General features: G+C 37.5%; 1 long non-coding RNA gene and 2 other non-coding genes across 6 annotated transcripts in view; 1 reads left to right on the forward strand and 2 right to left on the reverse strand.

Annotated features, from left to right (window-relative positions):
* Nucleotides 1–1,707: 1,707 nt before the first annotated feature.
* Nucleotides 1,708–26,971, reverse strand: part of LOC124961622 (uncharacterized) — a 44,117-nt gene continuing 18,853 nt past the window's right edge. For 2 of the 4 annotated variants that reach the window (XR_007104305.1, XR_007104307.1), the window contains exons 2-3: nucleotides 7,830–7,949; nucleotides 1,708–3,411 (exon numbers count right to left, since the gene is read on the reverse strand). This is a non-coding gene — a long non-coding RNA (uncharacterized LOC124961622). Of the gene's footprint in view, nucleotides 3,412–7,829; nucleotides 7,950–14,413; nucleotides 14,551–19,520; nucleotides 19,654–26,971 lie in introns of those variants that run through there. The other 2 variants (XR_007104306.1, XR_007104304.1) reach the window with 2 other exon arrangements.
* Trnaa-cgc (transfer RNA alanine (anticodon CGC)) lies at nucleotides 3,996–4,068 on the reverse strand. Its single transcript has one exon. It is a non-coding gene; the product is annotated as a tRNA-Ala (tRNA).
* Nucleotides 21,786–21,888, forward strand: LOC124962476 (U6 spliceosomal RNA). The gene has a single exon (XR_007104492.1). It is a non-coding gene; the product is annotated as a U6 spliceosomal RNA (small nuclear RNA).

The following is a 26,971-nucleotide window of genomic DNA, read 5'->3' on the forward strand; positions in this document are numbered from 1 at the left end:
GAGCGATAGAACTGGGCTCTAAACCATGTGGACTGGCTTTGGAGTCCGCGTGCGCGCGCATGTGTGTAAGTGTGTGTGTGTGTGGGTGTGTAGGGCTGGGGTTTGAACCCAGAATCTTATGCATGTTAGGCAAGCACTCTACCATTCAGCTATACCCCCAGCTAAAGCCTCTATTAATAAGAGTCATATAAATACCTTTTAATAGATGCCAACCCTGTTCTAAATACTGTATGTCTTTTCATTCATTTAATGCTAGTAACAATAATCCCAAAAGAAAGATACTCTCGTGAGACTCATTTTACAGATGAGAACATTGTGATGTCAATATGAAGAGCCTTGTGCAACCTAGGAAAGTGCTCTACCACTGAGCTACACTCCCAACCCTAACAAAAAGGACTTAAGCACCTATAAAAGTCTCTGTAGAGATGCTGGAATGTGGTAGTAAATAAGACTTTTTCTTTTTCTTTGCCTTTCTGTAACTTATGATCTTCTTGCCTGGAAATCTAAGGACCTGAATAGGAGATGAAGGCTTTACACTCAGAAACTCCTTTTACCTTGTGGGCACATCCTTGTTGAATTGGAAAGAAGCCCAAGAAGGTCTCTTTGAACCTTAAATTCTCAGAGGAAAAGCTCTAAAGGAAATTACCTGTGGATCCTACTGCTTTGCAACACAAACTTCCACCATGGAGGCCAGTGGGCCCTTCTCCCAAGACACCAGGCTAGCTTCTGCCCTAGAATTTTCTCTCTCTTCTGCTGGATTCTATTCAACCCTTTCCTCCTCTCTGCTTTAACTCTCAGTGCGTTCCCCTTCTCTGAAATCTCTGTGTCTTTGTTAGTTACATTAATCAATTTAACAATTATATATACAGCTCAATTATTATCTAAAATTTTATCATATACATCTTGCTTCTTCATTTAAATTGTAAATATTTGCGAGACAGAGACTAGGTCTTCTATTTCACTGATATTCTCCCAGTATCCCTAAACCATGGTGTGGGTGCTCACTAAATATTTATTAAATGAATAAATTATAATTCCAATACACATTATATTTGTGTGGCAGTACATAGAATGATTATGGCACAGGCTCTTTTTCTCTTCCGGGTCGCTTGCCACAAGGCAAGTTATTTATAACCTTTATAACTTAGTTTTCTTTCTTTTTTTTTTTTTTTTGCGGTGCTGGGGATCGAACCCAGGGCCTATGTGCTTGAAAGGCAAGCACTCTACCAACTGAGCTATCTCCCCAGCCCTATAACTTAGTTTTCTTATCTGTGAAATGGGGTTAATTGTTTCTAATATGTGTAGCAAAGAGTCTTTAGCAGGAGCCTGGCACACAGTAAATATCACTGTATGTTAGCAGCTAATATTTTTATTACTACTAATAATTGCCTAGTAAAGTAAGGTTATATTGAGTAAGCAGGGCATTTTTCCTATGTGTGAAGTCAAATTAAGTCAGAAGGTTGCTTGTAAGCCTGACTTAGTTGGCTGTGAAGGCTGAGTGATGTGATGGAACAAGAATGGGCATTACTTATTGGACCAGAGTTCAAATTTCACCTCCAACATCTGCTTTGAGACTCTGGCTTTCATGAGCCCCAGTTTGTGTGTTTTCAAATTGGAAATAATAAGAGGTACCCACTAGGCTATTGTGTGGTTCAGATTTAATGAACCAGAGTCTTATACCAAATAAACTTTGATAAACCATTCTCTTCAAGCACCAAGACTGAAGGTCCCTCTCTACAGAGACCCTGTCTGCTTAGTAGATGAGGCATTTGTAGTTGCTCAGGGACCCATCTTTTCTAGAAAGCTATAATCCTCTAGACTCACTGCAATATCTTCATCCCTCGGGATTCTCGGTGTTTATATCTCTTTTTGTTATATGCTCCCAGGGTAATATATCCCTGGCACATGGTAGGCACTTAATGAATTTATGTTGAATAATTTGAGGAATTATTTCATGGAAGCACATAGACCACCTTCTATTAACTTGTTTTGTCTCAGCTTAATAAACCCTCAATCTGCTGATGACTGATCTTGTCCATTACACTATGGTGCAAAGCCCCCAACTTTGGTGCTTTTTAATGTTGTCCTAAGAGGATAACCTTCACTTCAGTGCTTCTTGGTTCCATCCACTAGTAGGCTTTGGGATCAAAGAGAAGAGAGTATACCCCAAACCAGTGAATGATATTTTTTAAGAAGTTGAGGAAGACCAAGTAAATTGTTCTTAACTAGAACAAGTATATAAGAAGATGGGGAGGGAAAAGACACAGATAAAATTGCAGAGGAAGAGTGAGCGTGGATTATGGAGAAACTGTATGGCCAGGCTGAAGAATTTGACTTGACACATCAAACTGGAAGTCAGGGGATTGTTTACATATGTTATAATAGTTTTTAAATTTTATCTTGCACATTAAAGTCAAAATTAATATATTAGAGTCATTTAAGATATAACAAAAAATAGCAATCTCCTGCCCCACCTTCCTAAAACCCCTATTCTTACTGTCCAAAGGAAATCATGATTGATTCAAATAACTCCTTGGCTATTTGAACCTAACTTTTTTACTTTTAGGAGGATGCTTCTCAATACTGCTCCCTTGCCTTCCCTTCATCTTCCCCAAGTAGTCATAACATAATTTTTTCAGCATTTATATCATCGTGAGTATATAAATAAAGTTCACAGCTAATTAAATTTTCTTTCCTGCATAGGTTTTGGTTTTCCTAATTTTTAAAACTCTTGATGTTTAATGCTTTTTTTAAGTTTATGTGTTTTAATGAATTTTTTTTTTTCTGGTTAATAATGGTCTCACTTTTTAACTTCATTTGTTGTGTTTTTTCTACTTAATCAACCCTAAGGACTTTGACAAAGGTAAAAGCCAGTTGAAGACATTAATCTATTCATTTTTTTTTCTTGGATAGTGCTATAGTTTGGATCTTGAAGAGGCTTGTGGCAGCCACTTCTCTCTCTTCCTCTCTCTCTCTCCATCTCTCTCTCTTTGGTAGCTGGTCACGAGATGAGCAGTTTTGCTCTGCTACATGCTCCCCACCATTATTATCCTGCACACCCACGAGAGGCTAAAAACCCATGGGGCTGCCCAATCATGGACTGGAATCTCTAAAACCATGAGCCAAAATAACCTTTTTCTCTTTATAAGTTGATTGTCTCAGGTATTTATTATAGTGATAGAAAACTGACTAACAGACACACTTCTACTAGAGTCCTCTTCCTCCACTTCTAACTGGGTTGGTTGTTTTCTGAGGTCACCATACACATGCATCTTGAAGTTTCACATTACCAACAACTTGGAAATTTTCTTGACCTCTCTCTGTGTGGGATTTCCTGTTTCTTGGAAGTCAGGTTTTCCTCTGTCTTAGTCTACTCCATCTTTTTGGTGGCGTGTATTTTCTAGGAACTTTCTAAAAAAAAAGGAAGAGAAAACAAATGAAATTTTTTTGCTCTGCAAGAGCAAAAATGTTTTTTATTTTACTTCTTTCTTGAGGCTTGAGATGTGATTTTAGTTTGAAAATCCTGTTTCCTCTGACTTTAAAAGGCATCTGTTTCTTCTGTTGGAAAAAACGAATGCTGATTTTATGTTGTCATAAAGCAGTATTGTGTCATTCCAATTCTTGATCCTTTTTGTGTGATCTGTTTTACCTCTCTGGAAAGTTTTAGAATCTTCTCTAAAAATGGGGACAATAGGGACAAGAAGCGTAGCTCAGGGGTAGAATGTGTGCTTAGCATTCACAAGGTCCTGGGTTAAATCCCCAACACCTCCCCCCAAAATAGGGGGAATAATAAAAAATTAATAATGACAAATGCGGTACTAATTGTTGGATGAGTACCCTAACTGTAAGGATTAAATCAACTAATATATTGAAAGTGTTAAGAATAGCCTCTGATGGGGCTGGGATTGTAGCTTAGTGGTAGCATGCATAAGGCACTGGATTCGATCCTCAGCACCGCATATAAATAAATAAAAATAAAAAGATTTTTTTTTGGGGGGGGGTACTGGGGATTGAACCCAGGACCTTGTGCTTGCGAGGCAAGCACTCTACCAACTGAGCTATATCCCCAGCCCCAAAAAGGTATATTGACAACTAAAAATATTTAGATAAAATTTAAAAAAGAATAACCTCTGACACCTAGAAAATTTATGTGTGTTTGCCGTCAGTTTTTCTCATTTCAGTAGGATTTGGGGGGAGATGGGATAAACCTATATCATATATAACAAGGATCATGAAGATTAATATATTGTAATTTTTCTCAGTATTTTTGTGGAAGTTATCTTCTTCTAAGACTGAAAAAATAACCAAAAGGTGAAATGATTTAGTGAATCATCATTAAGGGATACTGATTAAGAAAATGTGCTAGCTAATTAAGTTGGTAAACAAAAATGAAGAAAACAAGATGTTGTTTGCTGCAGAGGCTTAATACCAGCCTTAAATCATGTTCCCCAAAGACAGTAGACTCATTTCTACAATATACCTGTTCTTATTTATCTTCGTGTCCCCAGCACATGGGCCATTATTTGATTCCTCATGGCAAAGGTACAAAGCCCTTGGCAATGTCCCTGACATGAAGTAACTAATGAATATTAGTTTTGTCTCTATATAATATACATCATCTACTTAGAAGCTTTGGTTTCCTTCTAGCTGCCCAGTGACCTTTGTTATGGAAAGAACTGTTAATTCCCCCAAGCATTTTCACGTTCATTATTTTCATTTGATTCTCAAGGTATCCAAAGTATCGAGTTGATTTTGCAGCCTACCTTTAGTGGCTTACTTGTCCACAATATCTAATTTTTTTTCTTATGTTTCTCAAAGAAATCAGGGATCACTTCAGGGGACAATTGTAAGGATTCAATGAAACAATCTAAGTCTATCACTCAATGTATGTTTTAGCTGTTGTTACTGATCTGCAATGTCATGAACCCTAGATGGTGATTAGACTAAACAGACTTAGAAGTCAAGTGAATTGCCTTGTGAGTATAGTGTGTAAGAGGCAGACTGCGGCACGAAGATTGGCATTGACCATTCACATTGCAGCTGTCAGTGATGATCTATATCTTGTTCACTGCTACATCCTAGTACCTGAATCAGTGACTGGTAAATGACAGGCATCCACATATGTGATAAATAAATGCAGGTATACATGACGTTTTAATTCTGGAAATGGTCCCAGAGATCACTTAGTAAAACAAATGGGGAAACTGAGACCCAGATACTTCTAGGTAAACTAGAGGCATGTTTTCTGCTTGTTTTGTTTTGTTCCTTTGTGTCTATACAATGCTTTTGAAATAGCTGCCAAATTAGGTTTATCCAAATATGAGTAGAAAACCCAAATTAGTGGCTTAAATAGGATAGAGGTTTATTTCTCCCTTGTGTAAAATAAAAAACAAAGATAGGCAATCAAGGTGACCAAACCAGAGTCATCAGAAACGTAGGCGCCTCTCTGCCCTACTACTATTAACATGTGGCTTCCAACCTCAGTACTATGTTATTGTATGAAGGGGCTGCTGGGACTCAAATCATCTGCATTCTCTCAGGAAGAAGGAAGATGGAGAGGGCAAAAGGGAGAAATTTCCCAGTTGAGTTAGACCCCTGAAGATTACCTGGATATACAATACAATTTCCCCTTATATCTCATTTTCCACCCAAAGAGCAAGTATGACTTGAAAAGACATTCTTTTAGCTGGGATCCTTGCTGCCAGATTAAAAACAGAGTTATAAGGAAAAAGGGGGAAATGAATATGAGGTAGGCAATTTCTATAGGAATTGCCTACATTTTGTGAATTCAAAAATTTCAGATACAAATCTGAATTTTTAACTTCTCAGGTAAAAACCAGAAGATGGAGTTGAGCTTTGGGACTGGGAGAAGGGAAGATTCAACTGGATTGGAAGGGAGAGTAGATTGAAATGGAGGAGGCCTATGAAAGTTGGGCTGAGGAGGGAACAGGGACTTCATGTCCTAGAACTTGAGGAATGACTTGAGAGTTTGCATTTAATTTGATAAAATCAGCACTTTGAGAGGATTAATTGAGAGGAGGATGGATTGAACAATGGAGGGCAAAAAGAACATGTAGAGAGCTTTATCAGAGATTCAGGCATAAAGTGATGAGATGCAGACCACCCTGTCTGTAGAAATATAATGTGAGCTTCAGATGTCCTTTCAAATTTTCCAGGAGTCACATTTAAAAAAGGAAAAAAGGCTGGGGTTGTAGTTCAGTGGTAGAGTCCTGGCCTACCTGGGTTCCATCCCCAGCACCGAATAAGAAAGGAAACAAAACAGGTGAAACAAATATCTAAAACATCATCATGGGCTGGGGATATAGCTCAGTTGGTAGAGTGCTTGCCTTGCATGTACTAAGGCCCTGCGTTTGCTCTCCAGCACCACAAAAAAAAAAAAAAAACTTATCATTTTATTATGTAATCAATATAAAAAGTGATCAGTGAGATATTTTGCATTCTTTGTTTTGTGTTTCAAATCTAGTGCATATTTACACTTAAAGCACATCTTGATTCAGATGTTAAATTTTCATCAGAAATATGGGCGCTGTATTTAGCTTGCATAAAATTTATAATCAAAAAAGTAGATTCACACAACCAAGTTATTCTATGCAAACTAAAAAATTTCCCAACAACTGAATGGAAACAGTTGTTTTTAAATATAAGTTAAAGTTATATTAAACATGCAATTCCTCAATCATGTTCACCACATTTCAAGTGCACAGTAGTCACATGTGGCCAGTGGTTTCCATATTAGACAACACATTTCAGATAGGGAACAAAGACAGAAAGTTCTAGTTTGAGACCTATGACTCATAAAAGGTGATCATCAGATGGGACATTTTGGACAAAACAGTTATTGTCACTATCTTACAAAAATGTGGAATTATCTCATTTCTCACATTGCCTAGACTTGCCGCCAGATCCTTTTACATCTCCTGCCCCTTTGCCTGGAATGTTCTCCCCCTTCTTTTTGCACCTGGAAACAGTCAGCTTACCTTCACTCAGATAAATCTGCCCAGGATCCTGTCCTTCAGGTTGCCCCCAAATCTCCTCTTCTATTTCATGTTTTTGTTTTACTTGGTGCTGGGGATTGAACCCAGGTGTGCTTTACCACTGAGCTACACCCCAGCCCTATTTATTTTGAGACAGGGCCTCTCTCTAAGTTGCTGGAAGGGTCCCTCTAAGTTGCTGAGGCTGGCCTCAAAAATATGATCCTCCTGCCTCACCCTCCAGAGTCACTGGGATCACAGGAGTGCTTCATGATACCCAGCTACTTCACATTTTCATAAATCTATAATTTCCTTGAGGTTGAGGACTATGTCTTAATTTTCTCTGGATTCCCACACATGGCATGCTGTCTTATAGGTTCTTGGTGAAAGGTACTGAATGAAGAAGACCTTCAGTTTAGCCTGGACCTTGCTTCTCTGTTGACCCTTTATTGGCTACATTTAAAAAGGGTCTGTTCGGCCTTCTTAAATTAATTCTTGCTTTGTCTATTTCAATAGACAAGTTCTATTGAACATGACCTTCTCAATTGCAGAGTTCAAGGGTGGCTTCTAACTCTAAGCCTCCATACATAAAATCTGCCTGGTGCAGGTTTGTGAAAAACATTCATCTTCTTTAGGTTCAATATCAAAGCATACTGTTGTACTGGGTAATACATTTGAAATTATGACTGTTACCATTTATGAGGACTGACAACATCCTGTATAGCTGTTCATGAATGACAACCACAAGGACTTCTTAAAATATATGGCTTATCTATAACAGGGTAACTTGTTTGAACAGGTGGCTATAAAACAGACTGTCAGTTTCAAGAGACATACCTTCACTCCCCAGGTGATATGGACTAGATCCCATTTGTTATGATTTACTTGGGCACATCAAGTTCATGGTGATAGAATAACAGGTCTGTTCAGTGCAACCAAATCCACACTGGTTACATGCTGTGGATGACAGGAAACAAAGTGAGGCTTAGGTTTTCTCAAGGAGTAGGGAGGCAGTTTGGCAACATCTCTGAAAATTTTAAATATGAATTCCCTTCGATCCTTCAAATTCCACTTTTAGGAATTTATTGCATAAGAATTTTGCATAAATACATAAATGTGTGGAAAAGGGAGGCCTTTGTATTTTTGGTTGTTATTTTGAAAACTTGAAATAGTCCCTATATCCATCAGTATCAGCTTGGTTAAGTAAAATGTGGTGTATCTGTACAATGTAACACTATACAGACATTGCAAAGAATTATCCACATATATTATCTATCTTTCTAGCTATCTATATCTCCATGATTTATTGCTGAATAAATGAAAGAAGTTACAGAGCATACTATATGTTTCGATTGGGATATGAGATATTCCCCCAAATCCCCTTTGTTAATACAGGAATGTTCAAGTGTGATATGATTAAATTACGAGAGCTATAACCTAATCAGTAGATTAATCTATTTGATGAATTAATAATTTGAATGGATTACTATGTGGTAACCTTAGGCAGGTGGGGCATAGCTGGAGGAAGTGGGTCACTGGGGGCATATCTTGGCAATTACATATTTTGTTCTTGGTTCCTCAAGTTCTCTCTGCTTCCCAGCAGCCAAAGACCTGAGCATCTTCCTTTTCCATGCTCGTCCACCATGATGTTCTGTCTCACCTCAGGCCCAGAGCAATGGAATTGACTGACCATGGACTGAACCTCTGAAGCCATGAGCAAAAATAAACTTTTTCTCCTCTAATTTGTTCTTGTGTATTTTGTTCACAGCAAAACAAAGCTGACTAACACATTATATTAAATAAATATGAAAGAACATTATATCAAGCTTAATAGTGATTATCTTTGAAATATTAAAATAAAAGAAAGAATGGACTTTCACTATATCAATCTAAATTTCTTCATTGTTAGGGGTTTGTTTGATGAACATGTATCATATCTACAAATTTATTTATTTATTTTGGTACTGGGGATTGAACTCAGGAACACTGTACCACTGAACACATCCTTAGCTCTTTTTACTTTTTTCTTTCTTTTCTTTTCTTTTTTTTTTTTTGAGACAGGGTCTCTTTAAGTTGCCAAGACTGACCTCAAACTTGGAATCCTTCTGCTTCAGCCTCAGAGTAGCTAGGACTAAAGGCATGGTCCACCAGCATGTCTCATATCCATGATTTTAAAACATATTTTTAAATATATAAGAATAGCAAAAAAAATATACCAGAAAAAGTAGTAGAATATCTCAGCAAAACCCCCAGGTTTCTTTTTTTTTTAACTTTTGATTTTTAAGATGGATATAATACCTTTATTTTATTTATTTTTGTATTTAAAAATTTTTTTATGTGGTGTCGTGGATCAAACCCAGTGCCTCACAAATGCTAGTGCCTCACAAAGGCAAGTGCTGTACCACTGACCTATAACCCCAGCCTCCAGATTTCTTATAAAATACTAATTGGAAGCAGTGGCAACTCAATGGCCTGGTCATCTTATTCTCTCCTTTGAAGCAGAAGCCCTTTGTACCCTGCTTTAGTGTCATGTCCACGATTAGCTCTCAGGTTCAGTTTCTAATGTCTTCTCTCTGGTTCACATTCAAAATTCCCTAAGATAAAGAATGAGGTTAGATTGGTTCATGATATGGATTAAATGAGCCCAAAGGTCCAAGTGTTCGAGGCTTAGTCCCCAGTATGACATTGGGAGGTAGTGGAACCTTTAAGAGTGGAGCCTAGTGAGAGGTCGTGAAGTCATTGGGTAGTATGTTCCTATTTATTTATTTATAATATGTGAGCTCACTGTGCTGCCTAGGCTGGCCTCTAATTCCTGGGCTCCAGCGATATTCCTGCCTTAGCCCCTGAGTTGCTAGGACTATAGGCACACATACAGCTTGGGGACCCCAGTTCCCTTCTGTCTCTGTTTTGCTCCCTGGCTATAAAGTAAGCAATTTTGCTCCACCAACCACTTCTGCTATGATATGAGGCCGTGCCACGGGCCCAAATGGGGCCAACTGATCATGTACTGAAGATTCCAACTGTGAGTCAAAATAAAACTTTCCTCTTTGTAGGTTGATTATCTCAAGTATTTTAAAAAATAATATCTGAAAGCTAACACAGCTCATCATCATTCACTCAGGGTTACTCCTGCTGGGTAGGGTTCTTATCCTGGGTCACCTTATGGGCCAACATCTTCCTTTATAATTCACCGATTTTGGTAGAGTTGTTTCACAGGTGTGGCCAAGGTTACTGAGTTACATGATACAAATCAAGGTGACATGCACAAAGAACACCTGCATCTTAGAGGGAGAACATGAGAAAGACACACATGTAGCATTAGCTGGACCATTAGCTGTCCTCTCTTTGATTTTTGTTTTAATTTTTATTTTTTTAGATATTGATAGACCTTATTTTTAATTTTTTCTCATATTTTAAATTTATTTTTAAATTGTTCTATTTAAATATACATGAAAGCAGAATGCATTTTGATTCATTGTACACAAATGGGGTAAAACTTTTCATTTCTCTGGATGTACATGATGTAGAGTCACACCATTCATGTAATCTTACATGTACTTAGGGTGATGATGTTTGTCTCATTCCACCATCTTTCCTTCCCCCCATCCTCTCCCATCCCCTCATTTTCCTCTATACAATCCAACATTCCTCCATTCTTCACTTACGCCCCTGTCCCCCTGTTATGTATCATCATCCACCTATCAGAGAAAACATTTGGCCTTTGGTTTTTTTGGATTGGCTTATTTCACTTAGCATGATATTCTCCAACTGCATCTATTTACCTGCAAGTGCCATCATTCACTCAGGGTTATTCCTGCTGGGTAGGGTTCTTATCCAAGGTCACCTTAATAATTTTATTCTTCTTTATGGCTAAGTAATATTCCATTGAGTATACATACCACAGTTTCTTTATCCATTTATCTATTGAAGGACATCTAGGTTGGTTCCACAATCTAGCTATTGTGAATTGAGCTGCTATGAACACTGATGTGGCTGCGTCACTGTAGTATGCTGATTTTAAGTCCTTTGGGTATAGATTGAGAAGTAGGATAGCTGGGTCAAATGGTGAGTCCATTCTAAGTTTTCTGAGGAATCTCCATACTGATTTCCAGAGTGGCTGTGCCAATTTGCAATCCCACCAGCAAAGTATGAGTGTACCTTTTTCCCCACATCTGTGTCAACACCTACTGTTGCTTGTATTCTTGATAATAGTCATTCTAATTGGAGTGAGATGAAATCTTAGGGTAGTTTTGATTTGCATCTTTCTAATTATTGGAGATGTTGAACATTTTTTTCACGTATCTGTTGAATGCTTGTATATCCTCCTCTGTGAAGTGTCTGCTCAGTTCCTCAGCCCATTTATTGATTGGGTTCTTTGTATTTTTGGTATGAAGTTTTATTTTATTCATTTATTTATATGTGGTGCTGAGAATTGAACGTAATGCCTCACACAGGCTAGGTAAGCATTCTACCACTGAGCCACAACCCCAGCCCTCTCTCTTTGGTTTTATACATGTAAAGGGAAAGAGGGAAAGCAGAACCAATACTCACCTAAACAGTCATTGCTATGTCATTAAGAAATGCAGCCAAGAAACTCTATTAAAGATATCCTGGACAGTGGAGAGGAGACTCCATCATTATACCTTCCAAATGAGTTGGTTTGTCTTCCCTAAACCCCAGTTTGCACCATAAATGTTCAAGATCAACAGAGTAAATTCTAGAAGCAACTTTTCTGCAATATTTTAAGTTTTATTTTCATTGAAAGATTGATGAAAAATAAGCAACATAAAACATAGCTTAAAAGAACAGTGTGATTGCTTTCTAAACGATGACAAAAGTCACAGTATGTGTAGGGATGAAAATGTAGCTGAAATTTTTATGGAATCTGGGATTCCTGTGATACTGTCTTCTTGAACTATTTCAAAGTCTTATCTGGGAAACTATTTTTAAGCCTTAAACGACAGATTATTCAAGCCTTTTGGAATAGAGCAAAGAAAGCAAAGGTGAATGAAAAATACTGTAGGAATGAGTACATCCTTCATTAAACTGAGTTTAAAAGTAGACATCTTCAGGTCACTAGGAATATTGTTAGTTTAGTCTTGCTGGCAAAAAGGTCACCTACACTGAAAATCTTATATAAGAAGTATGTTTATTTGCAACCCTTCCAAGAAGGTTAATTCCCTATTTCCTGTGGAAAAGTAGTACTAAGATGGATAGCAACCTATGACATCATTCATTTTTTTTTGCTTAAAGTAGGAAGACCAATTTGCCAAGATATGTCTGGTTGGGTCATTGAAATTTATTATTATGCAAAGTCGATCACATTCTCAGTATACCTATCTCAGTGCCTGATACTAAGTACTAGAATTTCACTTTACATTAAGCAAATAGATCTTATGCCCAGAATCTTAGGCACCAGTATACCAAAGTAAGATATATTCCCTACCCTAAAGTTACTCATAGTAGGGAAAGCAAGCTTGGACAATGGAGTCAATGTGTGTTTTTTAGAAATAGGCACAACCCAACACCTTAAACTTGCTAAGGGAAGGATTACCTTATTTTATCTGTCCTAAAATGCAGATTAACATCTCTGAAATCAGGACATGTCTTACGATAGATGTTGTCTCACAATTATTGTCAGTTTCTCCCCCTCCCCTTTCTAAAAAGGTGGTACTGGGGCTAGAACCCAGGAGCATTCTACCACTGAACTATATCCCCAGTCCTTTTTATTTTTATTTTAAAATTTGAGGAAGGCTCTCCCTAATTGACCCAGGCTGGTCTTAAACTTGCCATTCTACTACCTCAGCCTCCCTAGTAGCTGGGATTACCACTGTGCTTGGCTAAGAATGAGTAGAATTTTTGACAGGTGGAAAAACAATGTATTATGGTAGAATCCGTTACCTATAAGCTTTATAGTCAGAAGACTGAAATCCTACTTTAGAGACTCTGGTTTGTTTGTTGCTTAACAGTGGGAGTGTCATGAGGACAAATAATAGCTGCCACAAATAAATGTCACATGAAATAACATGTACACAGTGTGTCTGGTAATGATCTAAAAGTTTTAAACCTCAAAACAACCCTGGGAGATAAGATACTATTATTATCCCCTTTTAAAGATAAGGAACCTGTTGAGGTTGAATTAATTGCCCCTGGTTACACAGCAAATAAGTGGTGAATTAAAACCCAGGACTCTGGCTACAGCTTTTAAACACTGACATGAAACATCTCAAATGAGCATTCACAAGAAAGTCTCTCTTTGTGAATTGCAATGCCTTGCACAAATGTTAATTATTATGTTATGCAAGGAAGAGGGCTTTTCACGTTAAGGGGAAAATTATGAGAAAAGTCACATAATTTCAAACTATTCAGGAATTCCTTTATACTAAAGATTTTTAGGGGAGGAAAGCTTATGACAGGGCAGGAACATCACTACATGGAAGCTAGAAAGTTTTACTGATATCAGATTATGAAATGTAATACAGAGCATTTGGGATTTTGGACTTCATCTACAGCTTATGGAGAATGTTAAATATTTTTTAGCTCAGGAATGACTCAGCCACATCTGTGATTTAGAAAAGATAGTAGCAGTAGGGAAGGTGGATTCAAGAGGAGCAAGACTAAAAACAGAGAGGCCAGTTGGGAGGTTGACTCTTCTTTTCTTTCTCCTTTTTCTTTTTTCTTTTTTTTACTGGTGCTGAGGACCAAACCCAGGGCCTCATGCATGCAAAGCAGGTGCTGTACTACTGATCTATGCCTCTAGCCCTTAGGAGATTGATGTTTGTGCAGGCCAGACAATAGTCTGAAATTGGACTATAATAGTGGGGATGAAGAGTAGGGGGTTCATGTCTGAAAGGCATTTTAGATGAAGATCCAAGTCAACTCAGATGTGACAAGCGTACCTCTCAAACATTTCATGTGAGGGTTGGAGAACATCATCAGAAGGCAGATCAACCAACTGACACAGGAGTACAGGGCAGGGATTTGGCATCTGTGTATAGCCAGGTAAACCCAGCTCACTCACCATGCATTCTATGGAGATTTCTGTGGTTATTTTTTATCAGCGACACAGAGTTATGCTCTCATCATGACCACGTGTTGTCTTGTGCCTTTGGCAAACTAGCTGGAGTGGTCATGGGGATCTATAGCTATTAGATGAGCTGGAAGTTATGGAATGGGATGGCTAAGGGTGGTGAGAAAGACCTTAATTTCCAGAAGTCTGATAATAGGTTCCACTGATAGTCAACAGTAATTTAGTGTCCACTGCGCTCAGAAGAATGGAAAGAGCTAAGGATGGTACTTCTTTCCTCAGTCAGTCGGGACGTCAGAATGTGAGCACCTGGAAAAGTCCTCTAAATAGAGTAACAATTCAATGAGAAGCAAACAGTACAGTGCAAAGCAAGGGTGGGGAAGTTAATGTGTACTTTAGTTGGTATAAGCTGGATGGAAGCTCAACAGCCTTGGTGGATGCCCAGGTGGGTTGGTACAGGAGTAGTCTGGGAATAATGCAGATTCTTGACAGCTGCCTCAAGATCTGGTTCAATCCCCACATCCAAAAGCCCTGAGACCAAAAAGAAAGCAAAAGAGAATCTCACCAAGAGTGTCTGAGGTTGGAAGTGTAGCGTTTATAGCGTGATGACACTATTCCTTACATTCCATTCCACCATCCCAGAGAAATAGCTAGTCCCTCATGAAAACCAGAGAGTCCCTCCTCCACCATCTGACCCCAGGGAGTGAGATGGTGACATTCTGAATCACTCGGAACCTGCTGATGTCCTGCGATTGTCCCGTGGATCCTAAGTTTTTAGGGATGCCCTCTTCCATAATGTGCCATGCAGCACCAGTTCAAATGTAACAGTTGGGCAGGGAGGAGCTAGGAAGGACAAGGACTTCAAGGGGGACTGTATTAGTCAGCTTGGCATGACTACAGTGAAATATCTAAGGCAGCTAACTTAAAAAAGAAACAGTTTGTTTAGCTCCTAGTTTTGGAGGTTTGAAGTCCATGATCAGGTGGGGTGGGGAGGATTGGTGGCCTCTTAGTGAGGATGGCAGGTGATGGCCCATCATGACAGAAGCATGTGTAGGAGCACAACAGTTACATCTTGAACAGAAACAGAGAGAGAAAAAAACCCTGGGGTCTTACAAACCCCTTCAAGGATCTCCCCAGTGACTTAAGGATCTCCCACTAGGCCCCACTTCCTGAAGGTTTCACCACCTCCCAGTTGTGCCATGCCAGGTGCCAAACTGTTCAGTTCATGGTCAGGAAGCAAAAAAGAAAAAGAGGAAGAGGAAAGGGATGGGGTCTCATAATCCCCTTTGAGGGCAAAACCCCAAAAGCTCACAAGACCTTACCTCATAAAGATTCAGCCATGACCCAAAAGTGCTATTTTAGTTCTCAAAAATAGCTATCACACATCCCCAAATTAGTTTTCTAGACACTGAAGAGTTTAACATATGGGCCTTTGGGGGACATTCAGCATCCAAACTATAATACATGTCCATGCCCCACTGGATATTCTAACTCCGTGGGTTAGAAGAGGGAGTTTCTTTATGGCATCCACAGTGGGACCCTGGCTTCCCTTTAAGATTAAAAGATAGGTGGTCAATTCTAATAGAAAAGGTATTTAAATGCTGTGTAGCCCAAAACCTGGATATATATTCACTGGGCAGGCTGAGCTGGGTTATGGGTTGGACAAGATCCAAAGATAAGTGAATAGGAATTAATGAGGAAAGGTAGATTTTCAAATATTACTGCAATCAAGATTTTAGTCTAAACATTTATATCTGATATATCTGATGATCAAAATAATTTAAAAATTTTAACATGTTAGAATCACCTGAAAGGGTTTGTTATAATGTAAAATGCTGGGTTCCATCTTCAGAAGATTGGGTATATCTGGGGTGGAGTCTAATAGTTGTGTATTTCTAACAAGATCCTAGATGATGCTGATACTACTGGTCTTGGTTCCACACTCTAAGAATCACTAATCTAGGTTTAAGACCAATAACTCTTATGTGAACATTCAAGCCACAGATAAACAGGTGAGCAAGGTAACGTCTGAGGATTCTCCAAAGGCCATGAGTTTAGTACTATTCTGTAAACAAAATTTATTTTCCATATGCCAGTTTAGTTCTCAAAAACAGCTATGACACATCCCCAAATTGGTTTTCTAGACTAAAATTACATATTTAATTCCACTCAGCACCCTGCAGATTCTCTACAGATTGCTATTGTTCCTGTTAGCATATGGAATCCAGAATTTGAAATGTATTACAGATGGAATTGACTATTGCAGAGCAAAGACAAAGAGTACCTTCCATTTATATTGTTCTCTAATAGTCTATTAATTTCATTAAAGAAACCGTATTATTACCTCATTTTGAATTGCTTATTCACTAAAGTACAAAGATGGCTTATTTTCTTCCTATTTCTCCCCTCACCTCCCTTTCTTTCTTTCTCCCTCCCTCCCTTCTCCCTTCTTTCCACACTTCAAGCCTTAATGTTCATTGTACAATGTGTGGTTGTACAATTGTTCAATTTAACATTTGTCCTTGTTTTAGCCTTGACATTTGTATGTTATGACTTTTGTTTTCTTTTGTTTTGGTGTTGGGGATTGAACCTAGGGCCTTGGTCATGCTGAACACATGCCCTACCCCCAAGTTACACTCCAGTTAAATTTGTTGTTTGGTGTATTTATTGTGCCTTAGAACTTTGTGGCAGCCAAAAATATGATCATCACAGTACAATATCTTCTTTCATTCATTTATTTATTCAATAGGCATTTATAGGTATATAGTGTTATAGTCACTGCTCTTATACCAAGCATTAAAAAAATGTTGATTAGAACATGGCCAAGGACAGAGACCTATTTATTTATTCCATTGGCAGCTAATCAACACTTGAGAATATGGTTATTTTATCCATTATCACTTAACCTAAATCTATTTTCACCTAGTTTCCCTGATTCCATTTTGTTTACAAATGTATCTTTGGGCTTTTGGCATGTGCCTTGATGAAATGAGATCCACACCTTCAAGCATCCCACCTTTCCCCAGACTAGAAGATTCAGTGTTTCAAACAACATTGTTGATCATGATATGGGTCATTTGAGCTGGGTGTGCCTCTCAGCTTGCACTTACTGCTGTGAACCTATAGCAAGTCACTTTGATTCTCTTTTTTATGATGGGTCTTGCTATGCTTGTTGTCCAGGATGGTCTCAAATTCACAATCCTCCAGTCTCAGCCTCCCAAATAGCTGGGAGTCACTTCGATTCTTAGGGTCTCAATTTTCTGATCTCCAATGAGGACAACAAACTTGATCTTGTAAAGTAGTTATGAGGATCAGGCACAATTCATTTAGCACATACTACTTTTCTGTTTGTTTTTGTTGTTGTTGTTGTTGTTGTTTTTCAGTGGTATGGGGGATGGAACCCAGGGCTTGTACAGAACAAGCTATACCCTGTTACGGTGCTCTAAGGTGTTCCCCAAAAGTTTCTGTTAATGCAGGAATATTCAGAGGGGAAAATGATTAGATTATGAGAACTCTAACCTAATGAGTCTATCCTAGTTTGAATGGACTGACTAGGTGTAACTGTAGGGAAGTAGAGTGTGATTGGAGAAGAATGGTCACTAGGTGTGTGTCCTGGAACAGTACATTTTTCCTGCAGCCCCTTCCCTCCTTCCCTCTCTCTCTCTCTTGCTTCCTGTGTTTGCCATGAGTTAAAACAGCTTTCCTCCACTGGATCCTTCTCCCAGGATATACTGCCTTACCTTGGGCCTACAGTGATTGAGTCAGCCCTCTAGGGGCTGAGACTTCTGAATCTGTGAGCCCCAAATAAACTTCCTCCTCTAAGTAGTTCTCGTTGAGTATTTTGGTTACAGTTATGCAAAGCCTGACTAAAGAGCCCCCAGTCCCTAATACTGCTTTTTAAACTTGCATATAAAAAAAATTAGGAAGAAAGATTTCCAATTGGAGGAAATGTGTTCCTCCCTCATCCTATTCATGAAAATCTTTAATTTGGGAATTTATAAATCAGAGAAATAGTATTATAAAAGTAATTATCAAATAATTAAAATATTTTATTATATTCTTTAATGAAACTAGCTTCTACTTAGTTAAAATATACCAAGTTACTTCCTTCATAATCTGTAGCAGAGTTTACAATTATCAGTGTATTGCTGCAACAGAATACTTTACCAAGGCTTACAGAAAATATGCAAATTTTATTTTCTCTGTGCTTCATATGTAAAATAAGGACTTTGTAAGATTCTGGAAGGATTACAGGCTATGTCATTTTTCTGGTTTTTCTAAAAGGAAGATATTAAGACACTAACCAAAAAGTTAAATATTTGCATCTGGATTTTAAAACGGAAAGTAAAAAAAAACGATAAATGTATCTGGAGAGTGACATTAAATGGTTGGACAAGGAACAGAGGGAGAGTGCATTTTCCTTAATGTAGCCTTTGTACCTTTTGAATTTTGTACTGCTTGCATATATTACTGATTCAAAAAAACAGTTAATCCTTTTTAAGTTGTGGAAAAAGAACTTTAAATAACACTATCCTTTTCACTGAAAGCTTCTTTTTATGAAACCTCAAAGCCTGAATACATAGAAACCAAACTAAATTCCCCGAAAAGTCCCATTCAAGTCTGATAATATATATGAGTTAAGCCAGTTAAATGAACCACACTAAAATAGATCTGCTTCATAACAACTCTTAAACTCTGCCTGCTGGGCATTCAAATGAAAACTAAATCGTTCCTGCAAAGATGCCTAATCCTTTGCAAAAACTTCACTGAGAACACAAAGTTTTAAACACACGCACTTTTAAAATATAATGAACAGGATGGTAAGCTTGATTTAGATATTAAAATATCAAAATATGTTTTCAAAATATTCTGGGCAATTTATAACTTCTGTGATGGCATATTTGATTTTTGCTGACAAAACTGTATCATATGAACAATAGACAACTTACATAAACCGAGACTGCCTATTTAAGGCAAATAAAACATGAATTTTCTAAACAGGATTATAAGAGAGAGAAAGAGAAAGAGAAAGGGGGCAGGGAAGGAGAGAGATTAAAAATATCAACCATCCTAAAGATTTCTTAGATCACTTAGTTTATGATACAAAATGAGAGTCCTCCAGCTGGTATAATTTTATGCAAATGTTTACTAGGAAAGTGTTTTAAGTCTTAATTATTAGAAAACATCGTTGCAATTTTCTTTGCTCCAGCAACTATTATGAAACAAACACTATGACAGAAATTGTATTAGGTGATTTGGAAAATGTCATAAAAATGACTGCTGAACCTATGGGTATAGCTCAGTGGTAGAGCACTTATCTACCATGAGTGAGACCCTGAGTTCTATCTCTAGTACTGTATGAAAGAAGAAAGGAAAGAAGGAAGAAGAGGAAGGTGGGAAAAGGGAGGAAGGAAGAGAAAAATGAAAGTCCAAATTATCTCCCTTGTGAAATTCCTGGCACAATAGTAGAAACTCAGTAAATTTGAGACCGCTTGCCTTACCAACTTCAGTAGCCAAGATCTCTTAACTCCTGCCCTGAAACAGAAGAAATTGTATCAGCATCTCCTAATGTGACAGTCCAATAGCAGATAGCAGAGAAGACCATACTTAAGGCACCACTTGAGCAGGAGGAGGTGAACCTAATCTGTTGTCTCAGTTGGCATTTAGGGAAAACTCAAAGTCACAAGGCATAACTCTCAGACTACCCAGAAAAGCACCTCGGGTTGCTTGGACCAGAAAGCATCCAGTTGATCTCCCAGAGAACACTGCAGAGGCTGAAATCATTGCACGTAGTTTTAACTCAGATCCAGCTGGATATAGGCATGAGAATTTCCCTGGTAGATGCAGGCAGAACAACTTCTTCATAAGCTGTGTCCAGATCAAAGGCAAAGACACACCTGTTCAAAGCTAATATTCTGTTAAACAATCACCAGGAATCGGGGCTGGGGAGATAGCTCAGTTGGTAGAGTGCTTGCCTTGCAAACACAAGGCCCTGGGTTCAATCCCCAGCACCCAAAAAACAAAACAACAACAAATCACCAGGAATCACTCGTGAATTTCCAGCAGATGTTTGAGGACTCTTGGGGGCAAATGGCCCCAACCAAAAGACCTGGCAGTTGTTCAAATGCCACTGTGGATTATTCCAACTTGTAGCTGCTCAAATTGAAACTACTCAGGTCAGAGAGTTCCAGGAGCTATATAGTGAGTGACGCTTAACTAACATGGGTCTTCCAAACTCTGAATTTGTTTTTCCTGAGGACATTAAAAATCTCAGCATAATAACAAATAACTACATTTTACTATGCTGCTAACTACATTTTACTATGCTGCTCTTGCACTAGACACTGAAGAAGTGCCTAATATGCTACATCAACTTAATATTTCTTCATAACAATCTGAAAGGAAGTATTGTTCTTATGTTATAACAAAAAAAGCTGAGAATAGGAGAAATTAGTAATTTGTCCACGTTCATATAGCCCCAAAGAGGCAAAGATGGAATTTGAACTCAGAACTGATATAAATACCCATGATCTCTGCACTCAGTACACAGCTTTAGAATTTTTACATAAAGTTGCAGTGTGCTTGGTAAAGCAAGAAGTTTCTACTAACACAGGATTATTTTTAAGGATTAACTGAGAAAAGTTATGTAAGCACACAGCCTCTTGCCTGACATACAGCAAGAGTTCAATAAATATTTATTTTTTAAAAACATTATCTTACATCCTGAAACGTGCTGTGGAGTGTGACAGGCACACAGTGATTTTCTGTAGGGTTTTTACTGGGTTCTAAGGACAACTATTATTTATTTAAAAATAGCAACACTCACATGGTTTCATAGTAAGTCAGTTGGCCAAGTTAAAAATAGATTCTAAACATAGCAAGAGCAGAAATTCAATCTAAGATATCAAGTCATGGAAAGCAGTGACAGTGGTTGCAAGAGAAAAAGAGGAGCATGCATAAACTGATTATGCGTTTGGATAAAATTATCCATCTCCATTTCTGTCTCACTTCCCTTCTCTACAGCAGAGAGCACATTCATACATGCATACATACACATATGCAAATAAATAAAGCTGAGATATTCCTATGTATTTGCAATAACATCATTTATGAGTCAATTAATTTTGAGGCTTTGATACTAACAGGAAACATACTACAATAATATGCAGGGAAGGATATCCCTTTAAGGGGAGGAGAGGATCGTTAATTCTTTAAATACTTGGAGTACAGATAAACAGATGGCTAGATTGGTAGATAAGTAGAAATAAGGTGGGGCAGACGTTACATTCATAGCTATTACCTCTGCGTTCAGTAAATTTACAGTGGCAGACTTAGAAAGTTGGGTTAACTGTCATTTTGTAGCTTGAAACCCTGAGAGCTGATATGCCAGATAAGAACTGTGATCACTGTGCCAAAAGCTCATTCCCCAGAACCTCAACTGGCTTTCAGAAAAGGAATGAAGTTCATGTTCTCCTTCAGTTTCCTCCTTTTAAAATGTTGTTTAGAGCACGCAATTATTTTTCTCTCAGTTGCTAGGGTGCTTCAGTTGTGGGCATGATTATTTAGGGAGAAGTCATGAAAATGCTCATCCTTAAATTATTTAATTTTATTCCATGAACATCAAGATTGGAGAATGACAGGTACATATTGTAACTTGAAGTAATGGCACATTACTCCAAACAAAGCTTTCCATAAAAATATAAATATAAAAACATACGTTTGAGGAGTTAATTTTTTAGGTATGATATAAAGAATTTAAAAAAACAGTGCTTTCTTAGGCAACACATATACTAAAATTAGAACAATACAGAGAAGATTAGCCTTTGCAGAAAGATGACACACAAATTGATTTAAAAAAAAAAGAAGAAAAGTTATAGAAGAAGGACTTGCTGAATAATTCATTCATAAGTTTAGAAGCAATACTTTTCTTCTTAAAAAAAGAGTTTGAAAGATATTTATACTTGCAAAACACTATAAAAATACAAATGGGGGGGCTGGGGAGATAGCTCAGTCAGTAGAGTGCTTGCCTTGTAAGCACAAGGCCCTGGGTTCGATCCCCAGCACCCTAAAAAAATAAAAAAATAAAAAAAATAAAAATGAGGATGAAAACACAAGAGAGTAGTTAATAATGCAGATTTTGGAGTCAAGCAACCTGCATTTGGTTGATACATACCATGAGTCTTTTTTATTTATTTATTTATTTTTATTGTAAACAAATGGGATACATGTTGTTTCTGTTTGTACATGGAGTAACAGCAAACCATTTGCATAGTCATACATTTACATAGAGTAATGATGTTTGATTCATTCTGTGATTTTTTTACCTTCCCCCCCACCCCTCCCACCTCTCTTTTCCCTCTATACAGTCCCTCCTTCCTCCATTCTTGCCCCCCTCCCACCCCCTATTACGTGTCATCATCCGCTTATCAGTGAGATCATTCGTCTTTTGGATTTTTGAGATTGGCTTATCTCACTTAACATGATATTCTCCAATTTCATCCATTTGCCTGCAAATGCCATAATTTTATTATTCCTTATAGCTGAGTAATATTCCATTGTATATATATATATATACCACAGTTTCTTTATCCATTCATCAATTGAAGGGCATCTATGTTGGTTCCATAGTCTGGCTATTGTGAATTGAGCAGCTATGCACATTGATGTGGCTGTATCTCTGTAGTATGCTGATTTTAAGTCCTTTGGGTATAGGCCGAGGAGTGGGATAGCTGGGTCAAATGGTAGGTCCATTCCAAGTTTTCTAAGGAATCTCCACACTGCTTTCCAGAGTGGCTGCACTAATTTGCAGCCCCACCAGCAATGTATGAGTGTACCTTTTTCCCCACATCCTCGCCAACACCTATTGTTGCTTGTATTCTTGATAATCGCCATTCTAATTGGGGTGAGATGGAATCTTAGTGTAGTTTTGATTTGCATTTCTCTTATTACTAAAGATGGTGAACATTTTTTCATATGTTTGTTGATTGCTTGTACCTCTTCTTCTGTGAAGTGTCTGTTCATATCCTTAGCCCATTTGTTGATTGGGTTATTTGTATTCTTGGTGTAGAGTTTTTTGAGTTCTTTATATATTCTGGAAATTAATGCTCTATCTGAAGTATGAGTGGCAAAGATATTCTCCCACTCTGTAGGCTCTTTCTTCGCATTGCTGATAGTTTCCTTTGCTGAGAGAAAGCTATTTAGTTCGAATCGATCCCAGTTATTGATTCTTACTTTTATTTCTTGTGCTATGGGAGTCCTGTTAAGGAAGTCTGATCCTAAGCCAACAAGGTAAAGATTTGGACCTACTTTTTCTTCTATAAGATGCAGGGTCTCTGGTCTGATTTCAAGGTCCTTGATCATTGTGAGTTGAGTTTTGTGCAGGGTGAGAGATAGGGGTTTAGTTTCATTCTGTTGCATATGGATTTCCAGTTTTCCCAGCACCATTTGTTGAAGAGGCTATCTTTTCTCCATTGCATATTTTTGGCACCTTTGTCTAGTATGAGAAAATTGTATGTATTTGGGTTTGTGTCCGTGTCCTCTATTCTGTACCATTGATCTACCTATTTTGGTGCCAATACCATGCTGTTTTTGTTACTATTGCTTTGTAGTATAGTTGAAGTTCTGGTATTGTGATACCCCCTGTTTGATTCTTCCTGCTAAGGATTGCTTTAGCTATTCTGGGTTTCTTATTCTTCCAGATGAATTTCATGATTGCTTGCTCTATTTCTGTAAGGTACATCTTTGGAATTTTAATTGGAATTGCATTGAATCTGTATAGCACTTTTGGTAGTATGGCCATTTTGACAATATTAATTCTGCCTATCCACGAACATGGGAGATCTTTCCATCTTCTAAGGTCTTCCTTAATTTCTTTCTTCAATGTTTTGTAGTTTTCATTGTAGAGATCTTTTACCTCTTTGGTTAGATTGATGCCCAAGTATTTTATTTTTTTTGAGGCTATTGCAAATGGAGTTGTTTTCCTCATTTCCCTTTCAGCTGTTTCATCACTTGCGTATAAAAATGCTTTAGATTTATGCGTGTTGATTTTATAGCCTGCTATTTTGCTGAATTCATTGATGAGGTCTAGAAGTTTTCTGGAGGAGGTTTTTGGATCCTCTAAATATAGAATATAGAATGAAAAGTCAACAACTAAATGACCTAACATTACAGCTCAAAGCCCTAGAAAAGGAAGATCAGAATAACAGCAAAAGTAGTAGAAGACAGGAAATAATTAAAATCAGAGCTGAAATCAATGAAATTGAAACAAAAGAAACAATTCAAAAAATTGACAAAAGTTGGTTCTTTGAGAAAGTAAACAAAATAGACAAACCCTTAGCCACACTAACAAAGAGGAGAGAAAAGACTCAAATTACTAAAATACATGATGCAAAAAAATATCACGACAGACACCACTGAGATACAGAACATAATGAGAAGCTACTTTGAAAATCTGTATTCCAACAAAATAGAAAATACCGAAGACATTGACAAATTTCTAGAGACATATGCTCCTCCCAAACTGAACTAGGAGGACATACACGATTTAAACAGATCAATATCAAGCAATGAAATAGAAGAAGCCATCAAAAGCCTACCATCCAAAAAAAAAAAAAAAAAAAAAAGCCTACCATCCAAGAAAATCCTAGGACCAGACGGATTCTCAGCCGAGTTCTACAAGACCTTCAAAGAAGATCTCATTCCAATACTTCTCAAAGTATTCCAGGAAATAGAAAAGGAGGGAACCCTACTGAACTCATTCTATGAAGCTAATATCACCCTCATACCCAAACCAGGAAAAGACACCTCAAGGAAAGAAAATTTTAGACCAATATCCTTGATGAATATAGATGCAAAGATCCTTAACAAAATATTGGCAAACCATATCCAAAAACATATTAAGAAAATTGTGCACCACGATCAAGTGGGGTTCATCCCTAGAATGCAAGAATGGTTCAACATTCGTAAATCAATAAACGTAATCCATCATGTCAATACACTTAAAGAATCATATGGTTATTTCAATTGACACAGAAAAAGCGTTCGACAAAATACAACAGCCCTTCATGCTCAAAACACTAGAAAAAATAGGGATAGTAGGAACATACCTGAACATTGTAAAGGCTATTTATGCTAAGCCCATGGCCAACATCATTCTTAATGGAGAAAAACTGAAACCATTCCCTTTAAAAACGGGAACAAGACAGGGATGTCCCCTTTCACCACTTCTATTCAACATTGTCCTCGAAACTCTAGCCAGAGCAATTAGGCAGACTAAAGAAATTAAAGGGATACAAATAGGAAAAGAGGAACTTAAGCTGTCACTATTTGCGTATACCATGAGTCTTTGAACAAGGAATCTCAGCTGTCTGGGTCATGATTTCCTAAGATGATGAATGGGAATAACTATAGTATATATTCCATACAGTGGTTGTGTGTTAAGTCCTATATAGTAGTTATGGACCTAGTACACAGGATATTAGTTATTGTCACTTTCTATAACTAACGGAGGTAATAGATCTTTACTAAATACTTGAGATAAGTGGATTACTATTAATTGAAGATTCATTTTCCCAGCTAAGAAAAAACTATTTTTTTTAACTTTCTGGCAATGAAATAACAAACATTGATCAATGAAGACTATCCAAACTTAAATAGGTTAGTAAATGAATCTTTGAATACAGGACACTCCTCCCTGAAATAGCAGGTATCTCCAATGGCAGCTTTGCACAACACAGAAGCTATTAAGTGAGATGCCTTTGTTCCACTCTCTAAAAGAGCTGAGGGAGCAGGGCAGAGGATGTAACTCATGTCAGAAAACTGAGACACAGGCTCCAAATTCTTTGCCTACTCAGTTATATGTGTAGGACATGAAAAGCACAGAAAAAAAAATGGGCATATAAAAAACTCATAAATGATGAATATCTTAAGAAGGTCTTTAGCAAAATGGCTCAATGGCTTGTTCATTATTAAATGATCTAAAATTTTGGCTCAGCAAGTATTTGTGTTGGACAGATGTATGGGTTATTAAGATGAATGAGACACATTGCTCCTTTTGGCCTTATATGTTCCAAGTGTGGATTAAACAAAGAGCCACATGCCTTAGGTACTTGAGGTGAAGGAAGGAAACTTCCTATAAAAATAGAAACAATTTTTTACTGTCTTCCCAGATGGATGGTTGACTAGGTTATGGGGAATGTGGTTGTCTGCAGGTAGAATTATGACAGCATTTTATTTAGGGATGAGCCATGAATGAACCCAAACACTAGGGTAAGTTCATGGCTAATATTTCCAGTTAATATGCCATATAATAGAAGAAAATTGTTACAGTCTGAGAAATGTTAATGCAGGTTTAATCAGTCCCTCTCTCAACTCCCAAATTGATCTTATAGTCTTTGACTAATTTATGGAAATGTTGAAAGTATTTAGGAATCAGATTTAATTGCTCTGATTCTGTGTTCCCTAACTTCTGAGCATTTCTCTGATGAAGTATTTTTCTTATTGTATATCTTTCATTCATAAATTCTAATGTACTTGTTCATTATTTGAGCAAAATTATCTATAGAATATAGGTTAAAAATAAGTCTGGGGCAAAGCCCTGTTTGACACTATTTTTATCCTGGTGCGGGGAATCAAATCCAGGGCACCATCACACCTGGCTAACTTTTACTAAATGTTTCTGTGAACCTAAAACTGCTCTAAATAAGGTCTAATAATAAAACCAAAGAATGATATTGAGGCATAATCCTGTTTTAAAATGGGATTATACCTAGGTGATATAATCAACTAGATTTTCCATCCACATTATTTTAGCAGTAGTGTTTTGTAAGGGATCATTAAGCATTAAGTGCTAGGAAAGCAAGGTTCGACAGTTTGGCCATTTATGGTTTTGTACAGAGACACATGTACCAGAAACTTAGATGGCATATAGGCATCTGGCCCTGGATTGGAAATA

Source organism: Sciurus carolinensis, chromosome 12 (genome assembly GCF_902686445.1).
Source record: "Sciurus carolinensis chromosome 12, mSciCar1.2, whole genome shotgun sequence".
NCBI classification, from domain to species: Eukaryota; Metazoa; Chordata; class Mammalia; order Rodentia; family Sciuridae; genus Sciurus; species Sciurus carolinensis.